The sequence below is a fragment of the Notothenia rossii genome (genome assembly GCF_949606895.1).
Source record: "Notothenia rossii genome assembly, chromosome: 2".
NCBI classification, from domain to species: Eukaryota; Metazoa; Chordata; class Actinopteri; order Perciformes; family Nototheniidae; genus Notothenia; species Notothenia rossii.
In genome coordinates, this window is record NC_136904.1 from 77,302,756 (window position 1) to 77,317,105 (window position 14,350).

General features: G+C 43.6%; 1 protein-coding gene across 4 annotated transcripts in view; it reads right to left on the reverse strand.

Moving 5' to 3' along the window:
• Positions 1 to 14,350, reverse strand: part of tmem198aa (transmembrane protein 198aa) — a 44,779-nt gene that overhangs the window by 16,845 nt on the left and 13,584 nt on the right. The gene's annotated exons all lie outside the window — the stretch shown is intronic.

Genomic DNA, 14,350 nt, shown 5'->3' on the forward strand with positions numbered 1-14,350 from the left:
TAAAATGAATGCAAAAGCGTAATTATATTGCAGCGGTAATTCAGTGTGATTGCTAAGCGTATACATTTAGACTCCACTGACTATAATGGAATTTAATCTGTAAATGTGGCCACAGGGCAGATTTAGCTATTTCACTGATTGTCGGTTAAATACAGGTTTCATTTTTTTGTACAGTGTGCAGCGAATTTTACAACACTTCATCTACTGAGATATGTGAAGACGTACTATTAGATAGTATATCTCAGTATTGATAACATTATTCTATATTGATCTCCTTGTGTCCTTTGGGAAGACATAATCAGATCACTAAGGGGTTTGGTGTCAGCACACTGCTTCGAGATTCCAATCCTTTTCCTAATCTTAGAGTTATTTGTTGAGGACTTTAGTTGGATGAAAATGTGCCTGGGGCTCCCACTTTGATCCATTTTTGGCAGTATCTGTGCCATCAGCTACTTAAAGTGATCACAGTCAGCTATGTTTTAAATATTTCTTGTGAGGATAGCCAAGGGCAAATTCAGTCAAACACTATGTCCCACTCTACCTCAACATGATGGCACAAAAACTAGACTCTTACTGTTCACCACAAACCCACATACAGCACCATTTATGCACCAAATCCCAATGCTTTTATTCCCACTTGAGATGGATTTATCTCCTGCTAAACGTTTAGACTCGCACAGCGGTGGTTATTCATAAATGGGGGCATCCTTCAAGTAGTATATGGGGCATTCTAACGAATTGATGCAAAGTGCGGTCCCACAACAACAAAAAACTATTTAACAAAACAATTAAGTATTCAGACATAGATATTTACTAATAATATGTTATGGTCTATTTAAACACAAGGCATTCAATTATATAGTGATAAGCTTAATATATACAAAAACATCATTTATAGGGTACTTTCTATTGGGAAGTAGCTGTCCCCAACCCTAACATCTAAATTTCATGTTCTGTAAATAACACTTAAAGAATTTTATTTTATTTTGTTGAATGGTGTATTTAGAAGATCTTTATGATTACATTCAAACAGAAGTTGGAATATTTATATTTATTGTGGGTTTAATTTTTTAATAAAAAAACTATACTCAAAAAATCATGTCCCCAGTTTTCATGTCACTACTGAAACACAAGGGTTTTTAGTCCAATGGCTGAGCCTGGTTTTTAGCCACACCCCAGCACTTTTGACAAGGCAGTGACACTGCATCCCTGTCCCTCATGGCTGAATGGCTAGTAGCTATATCCCATACTTTTGATATAAATCTGTTCCAAAATCTGAAAATCGACGTGTAACCTTGTACACTTTGTAAAGAATTGTCACTACCGAACTATAGGTTACTTACGTAACCCATGTTCTCAGAGTAACATGTAGTGAGATGTCTTACTATGGGATGCGCCTCATCGCGGAGCAAACAGAAGCATCAATCTCATTACGCCAATCCTGTTTGGCTGGTGATCTTGACGTCAGCGTCAGGGAATAAGTAGCTTGCGCTACGTCGCATGCGTCATTCAAAATAGACACCTCTTCTCGATTCACCTTAGCAAGGAGAGCCGTCTGAGACATCTCACTACATGTTACTCTGAGAACTGGGGTTACGTAAGTAACCTATAGTTCTCATTCATAACACTCCGTTCGATGTCTCACTATGGGATATTGTAGCTCCCGTATTGCCAGACGAGCTTATCTCGAAATTCACCAAACCATCCAGAACTTAACAGGTAGAGCTCTGACTCAACAAGGTGCCCAGCACTGCTCGGGCTACACTAGGAGCAGAGATGTCTAGCCTGTAAAAGCGGACAAAAGTGAGCGGCGAGGACCAGCTTGCCGCTGCACAAATGTCTTGGATGGAAACACCCTTGAACAAAGCCCAGGATGTAGCCAGACCACGAGTCGAATGAGCACGCAGACCTGAAGGTGCCTGCAGACCCTGACTCGTATAGGCCAAAGCAATTGCCTCCACAATCCAGTGGGAGAGCCGTTGCTTAGTAACGGGCTTGCCTTTCTGAGGGTTAGCCCAGGAAACAAAGAGTTGGTCATTATGACGAAACTCTTTTGATCTGTCCATATAGGTGCGTAAAGCACGGACTGGACACAGCAAATTTGGCTGCTGTTCCCCGGGGGGAAAAGAAAAGAGGTGTGCCCTTTTTGAAGGCACCATTCCTCAAACACCCTCTACTTACAGTCATAAAGAGACCTGGTAGAGGAAGCTCTCACACTCTGAATAGTGTTTATCACCTTCTGCGGGAGACCCACTGTATTCAGATTGTAACACTCACGGGCTAGGCCCATAGGGCCATGCGCTCCGGGTGTGGGTGAAAGATCGTCCCCCCCGTAGGGGGAGCTGCCACGGCTGACCGCACAGCAGCTGATAAATCTCCGCCAGCCAGTACATTGCAGGCCAGTGCGGAGCTATCAGGATCATTGTGTGGCACTGTTCCCTCACTCTGACCAGAGTTGGGGGTATCAGAGTCAGGGGTGGGAACGCGTACAGGAGGAGCGGAGGCCAAATGTGCGCGAGCGCGTCCACGCCTAACGGTGCGTTTAAATCGCGCATTGAAAAGAAAAGCTGACAGTGAGCATTTTCTTTTGATGCGAACAGATCTACCGCGGCTCGGCCGTAACGCACCCACAGCTGGCTCACAACCATTGGATGTAGAGTCCAGTCTGCATATATGGTACACCTCTGGACAGCAGGTCTGCCCCGAGGTTCATCACACCCGGTACGTGCGTCGCTCTCAGAGAGAGGAGACGTCCGCAGCTCCACAAGAACAGTTTGCGCGCCAGCATGTGTAACTGGAGAGAACGCAAACCTCCTTGTCGGTTTATATACGATATTGTGGTCGTATTGTCCGTCCTCACGAGGACATGGTGTCCTCTGAGAAAAGGCAGAAAGCGTTTTAGGGTGAGGAACACCGCTAAAAGCTCCAGGTAATTTATGTGCGACCGCTGGAGGTCTCTGCTCCAGAGACCCCTCACCGGTCGACCTTCGTAAATACGTCCCCAGCCTGTCAGACATGCGTCCGTGGTGACCACCTTCCATGAAAGGACAGCACCCATAGGCACGCCCCGTACCAGAAAAGTCGGGTGCAGCCAGTGGCGCAGTGTCATTACGCATTTCACTGTAACCATCACTCTCCGTGCGCCATGACGCGCGGGGTTTAGTTTTAGAGCGGCTACCCAGCGCTGAAACTCCCTCATGTGTAACCGTCCCAGTCGTACGACCAGGATGGCTGACGCCATGAACCCCAATAACCGCAGGCATGATCTGAAGAGAACATGTTTGCGAAGCTGGAAATGAGCTAGACAAGCTCTGAAAGCTTTCACTCTTTCCACTGACAGGCGGGCTGTAAAGGGCACCGAGTTCAGGTGTAAACCCAGGAAGAGTACAGTCTGTGCTGGGCACAACATGCTCTTCTCTGTGTTTATTATGAAACCCAGGTTGAGCAGGTGCTTTACGAGGACATTTGTCTGCGTAATAGCCTCCTGCTCCGACTGTGCGAGGAGCAGCCAGTCGTCTAGGTAGGTTGCCAGGCGAATACCCTGTTGTCTTAATGGGGCTATCGCGGCTTCCGTACACCGTACAAACACTCGTGGGCTGAGAGACAGACCGAAGGGAAGTACTCTGTATTCGTAACAGATCCCCTGAAATGCGAACCTCAGATATTTCCTGTGTGGGTAATATACTGGGATATGGAAATACGCATCTTTCAGGTCGACTGATGTAAACCAGTCGTTTTGTCGCACGAGACGCAGCAGAGATGTGTGAGTGAGCATTCTGAATTTGTATCTTTTTAGATACGCCTTCAGAGCCCTCAAATCTAGTATTGGCCGAATTCCGTTCCCTCCCCGTTTGGGAACGAGGAAATACTTGGAATAAAAGCCGCTCTGACTCCGCTCGGCGGGTATTATAGATATAGCAGGGCCGTGGGAAGTAGGTCGTAGGGAAGTAGGGCCGGTCTCTCCACGAGACCGACACCTCATCCAACATCTCCGGGAAGACCGAAAGGAGTTGCCTCTTTGTCCTCGTTGCTTGGGGCAAATGTTTCCCCTCGTAACGGGACCTGGAGGTCTCCTTGGCCATTTCGGGCCATGGGATGTCTAGCCTGAACGCGGCACGCTGACACACGGCCTGCAGGTCCATGCTCAGACAGGGCGAAGCTGGTGTGCTATCGCCCAGTAGAGCAGCCATCGCTCCCGGCTTTGCAGCCTGAGCCGATGACACGAAGATATCATCTTCTTGCTCATCCGAGTCGGACAGGAGGAACTCAGAGGCATCCTCTTCGTCCTCCACATATTCCAACTCCAGGACATCCTCCGCGGGCGAAACCATGGTGAGGTCCAGCCGGGAGCCCCAGCTTGGTATAGCGTGGGGCTCCGCTCTCGCGTCTCTTGCCGCCACCGGGTCCCAGCCTGACACGGCGCGGGACTCGGGTTCTGCAGCTGCCGCGGTTGGTGAGCCCCAGACCGACACAGTGCGGGGCTCAATCTCTGCGGCGGACGCCCCCATGTCTTGATTGCCAGCCGGCAAATCAGTGGACATGAGGGGGTCCTGTCCCGACAAGCTAGCTTGGCGTGCTAACCGTCGGCGGAGGCTCTTGATGGTGAAGCGGGCACAATGCCCGCACGAGCCGGGGTTATCAATAGCCTCCTGGGCGTGTTCCAGCCCGAGGCAGGACGAGCAGACCTGGTGTGAGTCTGTGCCTGATATTTTCAATCCGCAGCCGCAGAGCCGAGCCTCCGAGTCCCTGACTCCTCTGGTGTGAGGGAGAGAGGCGTCCATCTTGTTCGCCATAGTGACGGCGTGGAGAGGACCCGCTCGTAACAGGTATATTGCCGCGATTTTTTTTTTTCCAACCTGTCGTTAATCCGGAGAAAAGCGACGGTGTAGATTTTTTTATTCTCAAAGAATATTAACTGGTGTGTTAATATCTTTATCTTCTTCTCCTCTGGTGTGAGAGAGAAAAAGAAAAAACGTCCACGCTACCGTGGTGTCGGTACAAAATATATATGGACAAAGTTTTGGGAAAAAAACATACAACATTTCAAAACTGTTCCAACCTGATTTTGCATCAATTCGGTAGAACGACCCATATATGGCAGTATTTTACCCTGGGTCCTTATTATTTCACGAAACAAGTACTGTTCTACATATTTTATTCAGTAATGAGGGTTGCTCTCCCTCCATACTAACAGCTCTTGCTAAGTCATGCCATGGCTTTTTGTGAACACACTTCCAAGTCTTTTAATTTCCCAGGATTACATTACATGTCACTTGTTAGACGCTTTTTTCCAAAGCGACTTACATACTCAATACTGTGGACAATCACCACAGGAGCAATTTGGGGTTAGGTGTCTTGCCCAGGGACACAACGACATGCTGACTGCAGTAGGGTTTGAACCTGTGAACCCCTGATCCCAACACCTACGGACAACCCACTGCACCACACACCCCCAGTATCTTTGCAATAGGGATGTGAATCTATCTGACCCAGTTCTCATCTTCCTTACTGCTGTCTGTTTGTGGGCGTCTTTTTTGTTAGGCCAAATGCTTTAGAAGGATCAGTACATCTTAAACGTAAGGGCTCATTTGTAGTCTGAATGAAACAATGAACCCTTTTCGAAGTCACACCCTCAAATGCAGACTAGCCAATCATTTTATAGCTGTACTGTGCATTGCATAGAGAGTATATTCTATTACAGATTCAGACTACTTTCCCCAAAGCATGGCCTTCTACTACTGTAGTCACAGAATACACTGCTCTTCTTCACCTTTGCCTGTTACAGGATAGGTTCTAAACATTGGGTTTTATTTCTCTGGATCCATTATCTCTGTGTGGTTTCCTCCTTTAGGTCACTGCACGTGTCATGTCAGAGTACAGATGACATACTTACATACTCTCTCTCCCTTGCTTGTTTTTACTCTTGCATACAGCTACACTAACATACCATCTGTACACACAGACTCACATGCCTGATTGCACAGTGGAAGTAATCCTTATTGACGTATAGGCACATACACACACAAGTAACTATAGTGATTTTCAGCAATACAACACCTCTGAAGCACTGAGCAGTCAAATACAAAATTGATTTATTTTCAGCATGACATGCTGTGTGCTTTGGACACAAAACACAACACAGAGGCAGGATTTAAGAAGAAATAATAATGCAATACTGTGCCCTGCTAGTTTATCTTTTAAAATGAAATTACTTTGAGATGTTGCTAGAAGTAAAAATGTAAGTTTTACAGTTGTCACATAAGATAAAGAGCAGCAATTCAATTTTGCCTGTAGCTGTTGGTCGCAACACAAAAACAATCACCTTTATAGGAAGAATAACATCTTTCCACTCACATTGGGGTGAATGTCACCATTTGTACACACAACATCAGTCAAGCTCTAACATCATTAATTTGCTTTGAGACAGTAGCAGTGGTGTAGAGAGGGTTGAAAAAGGGAAATAAATAAGTGTAGTAAATTAAAAAATAATCCACAGTATTTTAGTAATACTAATTCTCAAATTCCCAAAGTGACATGAAGACGTCTAAATGTCAGCCGCTATAATTGCTTCTAAGCCCTGGCAACAGTTGCTTTGATTAGATCCCTTACTATGTCAGCTACACCCACCTGAGTCTGAGCCTCTGGGCTTCCCTGTCACTACTAATATAGATTTAATAGCATTAGCACAGATTAAGACAGTGTTAAACATTTTAACGGTGCTTCCTGGAGGAGAAGTTGGGAGTGCTTGACTGAGAGCAAAACGAAAGCTGGTTAGCTTTAATGCAGGGAGTTTGAATGGAGCCACCTGGCAACCATGTTAGCTACATAAAGTGCACAATAAGGCCATGTTAACTACACTAATAACAACTGGGAGGATAACTTGTGGTGCTGTATTGATTTGTGAGATTATTTCCTGACTCTCAGGTGCACTGTAATAAGAGCAGGAAACTCCAACTGGGTAGGGACTTATTGACAAGAGGAACTACACTGGTTTCCCTCCATTTGAATTCATTAGTATTGAAAAAGGAAAATGCACGAAGGGAGCTTATGCACTGCCAAAGAGGAATAACCAACAACAAATTCCCTATTCTTTAAGTCCTTACTGTCTGATTCTTCTTTTCTTTACAATAAATGTTCAAACTGAAAGACTTATTTGCACTCCTCAGGCATTATAACATTTGTAATTGTTCATCTGATGCCTCCACAGTGATTTCAAAGTGTTTTATTCTCCAGGTGAGAAATGTTTTTACAATATAAGTATTTCTTATTAAATGTGTTCTTTGTATGCACCACACATTCAAAACAACACATGCGAACAAAACTTTCCTAGTAACATAAAGTAACTTCAATTGTTAGGGACAGGGGTTGGTTGCTTGGTTACACAATGTTTAGTTGCAATGGTTGACATCCCCACAGAGATGTATTTGGGATCTAGTGATGAACAGTTGTTTGATTTGATTGGGTCCCAATGAGAAAAAAGTAAATGAACAGATCAGTGGTGAAAAGGTATAGTTTGAGATCACAAAGAAAATAATTCATGAGCCGAAACTGAAAGTTAACGTTGTAATTGAACAATCACACACTTTCAATCACAGCCTTGTCAAATAAAGAATCATCCTCTGTCTACACAGTAAGACTCTTTTATCTGAGTGTCAATTTAAACGTGTGAAGATTTTGTCAATTTACAATGTGACCTGACACTACCTTTGTTAACTGCTGCACTCACAGAGAGAAGACAAGGTCAGGACAAATAAGAAGGAAAAAAAGTATATTATGCAACAATCTCACGTCCTGTCTGTTACTATAACAACCAGCAGCGGTACAAGGACCCTGCGAATGGGAAATGGGGCCCGTCTCCATGGGAATGTGCATGTTAAGAGACAGTCTGTGATGGTTTCTTTGAGGCTCCTGGCAGCAGACGGTCCTGACCTTTGACCCTATTCAGTAAGTGCCACTTTATAATTCACCAACATGTCGAGGTGTCCACTGAACTCAGTGTGCAGTCCCATCCTTCATGTTAAGTTACCAACGGTTATCAGTGGAGCAAAACTTTGGAGTTCTAATGGAACAAAATATAAAGTCTACAATACTCTGTACACTGTTTTAGGTTCAGGTATACAACATATGTATAGCCATATGTAGATAGAAATATCTATGCTTTCATACTGAACAGTAATACTTTGCACTTTCTGTAGAAATGTGTGCCTTTCCTGCACAAGTGATTGATGCCTAGTACAAGTTGAAAATCAGCCTAAATCATCATGGGATGATAAAAAAAGACTGTAGGGAAAGCCATCAGACCGTAAATTATTATCAACACAGGAGAACAGCTCAGTCTCACTGTTGGTGTCTCTGGGTGATGCAATAATAAAATTAAAGGCTACATTTCAGTGCAAAAGTACTTTTTGCTTCGATGTGGAACTGTGTTCCCATAGAGACTGAACTATAGATCTAGTTGTTACACTTTCACACAATGCACACTGAAGTTGGCAGGCGGTGACACTCATATCACTTCACATGGTTTTTAATGTCGGAGGTAAATAAAAAGGGACTGAAAATTAAAATAATCATATTGTAGCGACACAAGTTTGCACAGCACAGGGTATCATTTCCCATCAGCTTCACTTCAGAGCTTCAGTGTGTTAGCTCTGCAGGGGAACCAGCATCTACTGTAAATGCTGTTTCACTGGCTTGCTTTACTCTTTGCTCACAAATAGGGAGCACTGAATCACACCGCTGCACCTCTGACACAAATCACAGCTCCCATGATGATTTGCTCAGCCTTATCCATGCTTGCATTGCTCCATAAGTCCGAAAGGAGAATAATGTTGGGTTACATATCAAAACCACTGGCAGTGTAATAACCTTTCTGCGTATTGATGTTCTCTCTACTGGAGTTGTTCCTCTACTCTTCAGATGAGCAGACAGTCGGGGGTCACGGATCAAATGAGAAAACTGCTGGCACTGGAGGAAGTTTTTTAAGATTTATTGCGCTGTGTGCCAGCTTGTCGTTGGCATGCAATGTGTTTATTGCAATGTGACTTCACCTTCACCTCCATAAAGTATGAGTGTGCTGACTTTTACAGAGCTATAAACTGATATAAATAGTTGAAATATGAATAATGCTATCCTTGAATGACTGTCACTGTGAATAAATATGATCCACTAGATCAGTGGTTCCCAACCTGGGGGTCGCCAAAGATCGCAGGGGGGGCGCCAGACCTCAGATGATTTGAGGCCTAATATCATATTTAGAATAAAAAAAATAAAAAAAATTACATATAATTTTTTTTTACGTATCATTTTTTTTACATATTGTAACGCAATACATGATTGGCGCTAAAAGCCTTGTCTATATTACAATAAAATATAGAAATTAATTGATTAACTCAAATTAAAATTCAAAAAATTCATCTGATACTCCTCCGATTGGCGCCAACATTGACGTTACTGTGTCAGCTTTCATAATAATAACAGTTTGCTGCGCTTGCTAGCTAGCGACCGACTTCATAAGGTGAATATTTTTGTCTAAAAATGTCTGAAAAACGTAAATGAAATGACAGCTCATCTGCAATCAAAAAGAAAATGAGGACCTACCTAGAGAGCTATCTTAACTTCGGTTTCATGGAGGGAACGGACAAAACCCGCCCAGAGTGTGTGATATGCAGAGAGAAGCTAGCCAACGAAAGCATGAAACCCAGCAAAATGAAGAGACACCAACAGACCATGCACCCAGAAACAGTCGGGCGTGATCGGGACTTTTTCATAAAGAAACAACACCTTGCAAAGGCAAACAAGCCAATGGATATTACAACAGCGTTTGTTAGGGCTGGCAGCGAGGCCTCTTTTGAATGTGCACTTTTAATAGCAAAGGCAAAGAAACCGCACAACATTGGCGAGCAGCTCATTAAGCCAGCTTGCATTAAGATGGCTGAGAAACTGTGCGGCCCGCAGGTCGCGGAGAAGCTAAAAACTGTACCACTGTCAAACAATACGGTGAAAGACAGAATTGAGAAGATGGCAAGTAACTGCGAGCTGCAGCTGCTCGAAAAGCTTGGAAAGGGGCCATTTGCCATACAACTTGATGAAACCAGAACTGTAGCAGACGAGGCTGTGCTGATCGTTTATGTGCAATATATAGATGGGGAAGATTTGAAGCAGGACATTCTTATGTCAGTCAACCTTACCACTACCACCCGGGGTGAGGACATTTTTACTGCAGTGGATTCTTACCTCTCATCCCACAAGCTTTCCTATGAGAATTTAGTTGCATGTTGCACAGACGGAGCTGCCTCAATGATGGGGAAAAACAAGGGATTTAACAGTCGCTTGAAAGAAAAGGCCCCACATTGCACAATATTTCACTGTGTGATACATCGCCAGGCCCTGGCCAGCAAGAAACTGCCAGAAGACCTCAGCGAAACACTCTCAACTGTTATTAAAATAGTCAATTTCATCAGGTCGCCCCACCAACAAGCGTCTATTCGCAGACTTGTGCGAGGATGAAGCGCGCCAAACCCTCCTCCTGCACACCGAGGTGCGCTGGCTCTCACGCGGCCGAGTGCTGGCACGCTTTGTAGAACTGAAGGCAAAAATTGAAGAGTTTCTACAAACTCGTAACCGCGCACTGTCAGAGCAAGTGACTGAGTCATTCTGGATTAAAACAGCATACCTGGCCGACATCTTCAGTCTCTACAATGAAACAAACAAGCGTCTGCAAGGCGTGGAGTCCAACATTCTCCAATGATGCATTTGTGTGCAAACTGGAGTACAGGGTCGAGAAAATGGAGAGGGGGGAGCTGCAACAGTTTCCACTACTGCTGAAACAATCCCAAAACAATCCTGAAACGGTGCCTGTACGTCGCGAGTTCATCCGCCATATGAACGCACTGCAAACGGAAATGCAATCACGGTTCGCTGACATAGACGAGTATGTCTCCAAGGAATTGTGGGTTTTAGATCACTTTATTGCCAAAGTTGAGGATGTGGAATACCTGGATTGCGAAGATGAGCTCACCGACATCCAAGCTGACTCGCTGTCAAAGAAATACTTCCAGGAAAAAGGATTTTAAAAGTTTGGGATTCTCAAAGGACCAAGCCTCGCTCCAAAGATCACACTGCATGCCACGACCAGGATTACACTCCCATTCAGTACGACAATTCTATCAGAAACAGCCTTCAGCGCACTTGTTGCCATCAAAACAAAAGCACGCAACACACTGGACGTTCACAACGACTTTAGACTGGCTGTCACTCACATTACACCGGACATTCCATCCCTGGCTGCGGGCGTGCAAGCCCAAGGTTCACATTAATGAACCTACTTGAACCTCGTCTTCTCTCTGCTACCTGTTCCATGGCAGACAAGCATTTGATTTACCTGCTTAATATGCCAGTTTTTCATTTTTGTTTTATACAGGCCTATGCAACCATATTACCATTTATTTATTAGACATAGTATATTCTTTTGAAGTGTCCTGTTCTTCGACATTTGAAATAAATATGATGCATACATTTGCAAGTTAGTAGCTAATAAAAGCATACAAAGACAGAAATGTATCATTTTTTCTTTAATATAAATGTTTCTTCTGCGCGTAAAGTGCCGGTTTCAGTTGGATTATTTGTCAAAGTTGCTCCGATCAGATCGGTCTCCTCGATTTTGTAGATTATTTGCGATTTTTTAATCCACATAAACACATCGCCAAAATCCGGGTTACTTTGAGCATGTGTTTTAAACAGTTGAATCCCTTTGTGAATTGTTTCCACTTGCGCCGTCCTTTAATTTCTTGATACAGCGGGCATCCAAATTCATTAATCCTGAGTCCAATAACCAACAAAGTCACTCCAATAGTGCTCCTTAATTACGCTTTCATCCTCCTTTAATGAAATACTTCAAATTCATCCAGTTTGTGACAGTAGTTGTAGCATTTTTGAGACTTTTAAACTTTAATTACCGCTGTTGCCGTGTGTGTGTGGGGGCACGGCTGTCACTACCCGATCTGCCCCCCTGCCCGATCTGTACTGCGCATGTGCGAGATGGTCCGCCATACTGGACAACTACATACGGCAACTGTAATAGGACACTTCACACAGTGGCGTTTGGCAAAGCAGAAAAAGAACACAAAAAACCGGGAGAGATTAGTTATTCTTATTACAACGTGACTTCACTATTATTTAACAACTCTTTTTATTGGGTTCTTTTATTTGGGGTTAAGTACATTGTCAGAATAAGTGAGACATAGATTTAACTTCTGTTAGACAGCTATATGCCATACATTTGTGCATACATTCGCAGTAAATATTTATTCAGTATGATAACTGCCAAACAGAAGTTAAATCCATTTTCTTTTTGTGCTTTGCCAAACGCCACTGTGTCAAGTGTCCTAGTTGGGTTGCCGTACGGAGTTGTCCAGTATGGCAGATCATCTCGCACATGCACAGTACAGATCGGGCAGGGGGGCAGATCGGCAACAGCGATAATTAAAGTTTCAAAGTTTTGGGGGGTCGCAAATTCCAACAGGAGTCATTTGGGGGGGCCCTGGGTGAAAAAGGTTGGGAACCCCTGCACTAGATTATCACTTCAAATGCAATCATGTGAAGTAAATATGAAAATGTATTCTGAAGCGATTCTGAGGAATGTGAGGAGGAGTGAAGTCACCTCGCCTTAACTGTGAAGTGTTTGTGTGTTTGCATATCTATAAAGCTTTTCCTCCCTAAACCTGCTGCGAGATAAATTATATTTTATAATCTGCTATTGATACCGAAAGGGGATAAAAAAAGAGATGAAGGGTTTGAAAATGTTTGTGTCTCTAGGTTTGCGTTTGTGTGTATGTGTGTCAGCATGAATATTTCAGAGGCCCCACACTGAGGGGTGGCGACAGAGCATCACCAGAACGAGGACACACTGCTCTCCAGGGGGGGGGCGGGGGGGGGGGGGGGGGGGGTTGGACAGAGAGAAAGAAGGAGACAGAAAGGCACAGAGAAGAGAAGAAGAGAAAGATGAGTTGCAATGTTCTCAGACTGAGACAGGAAAACAGAAAGACACAACCAATGTCACGAAGTTAGAAATGATCTGCAGGTGTTCGGAAACGGCATAGTAAAAGGAATGTTTCCACAAAGACATGGCCTCTGATATGAGAAAAAAGACAACAAAAGAAAGTCCTTCTGGCAACGTTTGCAAGGGCAGAGTGTTGCATTCAACAAAACTAGACCTACGTTTAACTAGTATGTAAGAAAACATGGCATCACAACAGACGGGGTGCTAAATTGTTTCACTCTATTTTTATACAGGTAAAATATTTTGATGAACAAGAGTTTCTTTGAGAGTGTTCATCATATTATTTTAGTTTTGGTTACAAAAGCAACCAGGGAGCACATCCAGGGTTTCTCTAAATTGTTGTTCTGTTAAACCTGCTCTGATTCCTTTGAGGAGAAAGCACATATAAGTCTCATTCAGGCACTCCAATGTTTTCATTTGTCCAAAGTTGGAGATATTTGTCTCAGAGACGTCTGCCTCAGCCCCATCTCTACTGCTGTGAATTGAGTTTTCAAAAGCCTTTCAACAAAAACATTGGTGTCATTACTCGGGGTAATACACAGACCTCGTTCTGAACAATTTTTCTCGGCACAACTCTCTACTGAAAAAAATCAACCAAAGAAAGCTGACAGTGTATTCTCCAGATTGTTGAGAGTAATAGAAATAGCTTGTTTCTGAAAAATGAAAAGCTAAATTATTTTAGTTTTGCAATGGTTTGAGCAACACGATTCAAATAAAATACTATTGTGTTGGTAGGCAACAGAAATATTGGACATCCATCTATTGATCCGTCTATAAATCCATATCCTCCATACTCTACGAGGGTTTCAATGGACAATTGTCTTTCCTAACTCTTGGGTGAAGTGGTGATATTGATTTTTAAATGTAATCACTTAGTTCAGCAGATTAGATAACATTGTGGCTGTAACTTTACTTATCTTTTTGTAACGTAAACAAGGATACATTACAATACAACCTTTGTGAAAATGAGTTCAGTGGGTTGCAGTTCATTGGGGTGAAGCAGGAGGAAGATTTAGTCGGTCAGTCTAAGGTCAAGCGGTAAACTTGGCTAATACCACTAAAGCTATTAGTAAGATGACCGTTAACAAGATACTAGACATGATCCCTGGTTAGAGCAGAGCATCCTTCTCTATAACCTGCACAGTGTAAGATTGATTTAGTATCCACATTTGTTTTTAAGGGAAACACATGGCCCTAGAAGTGTCTACATTCGGCGTGAGAGGACGCTGGCGCTGACTGTTCGCCGCTTCTCTGTCCGAAAATCTCGTCTTTCTTTGTGTTAATCTAAGAGTT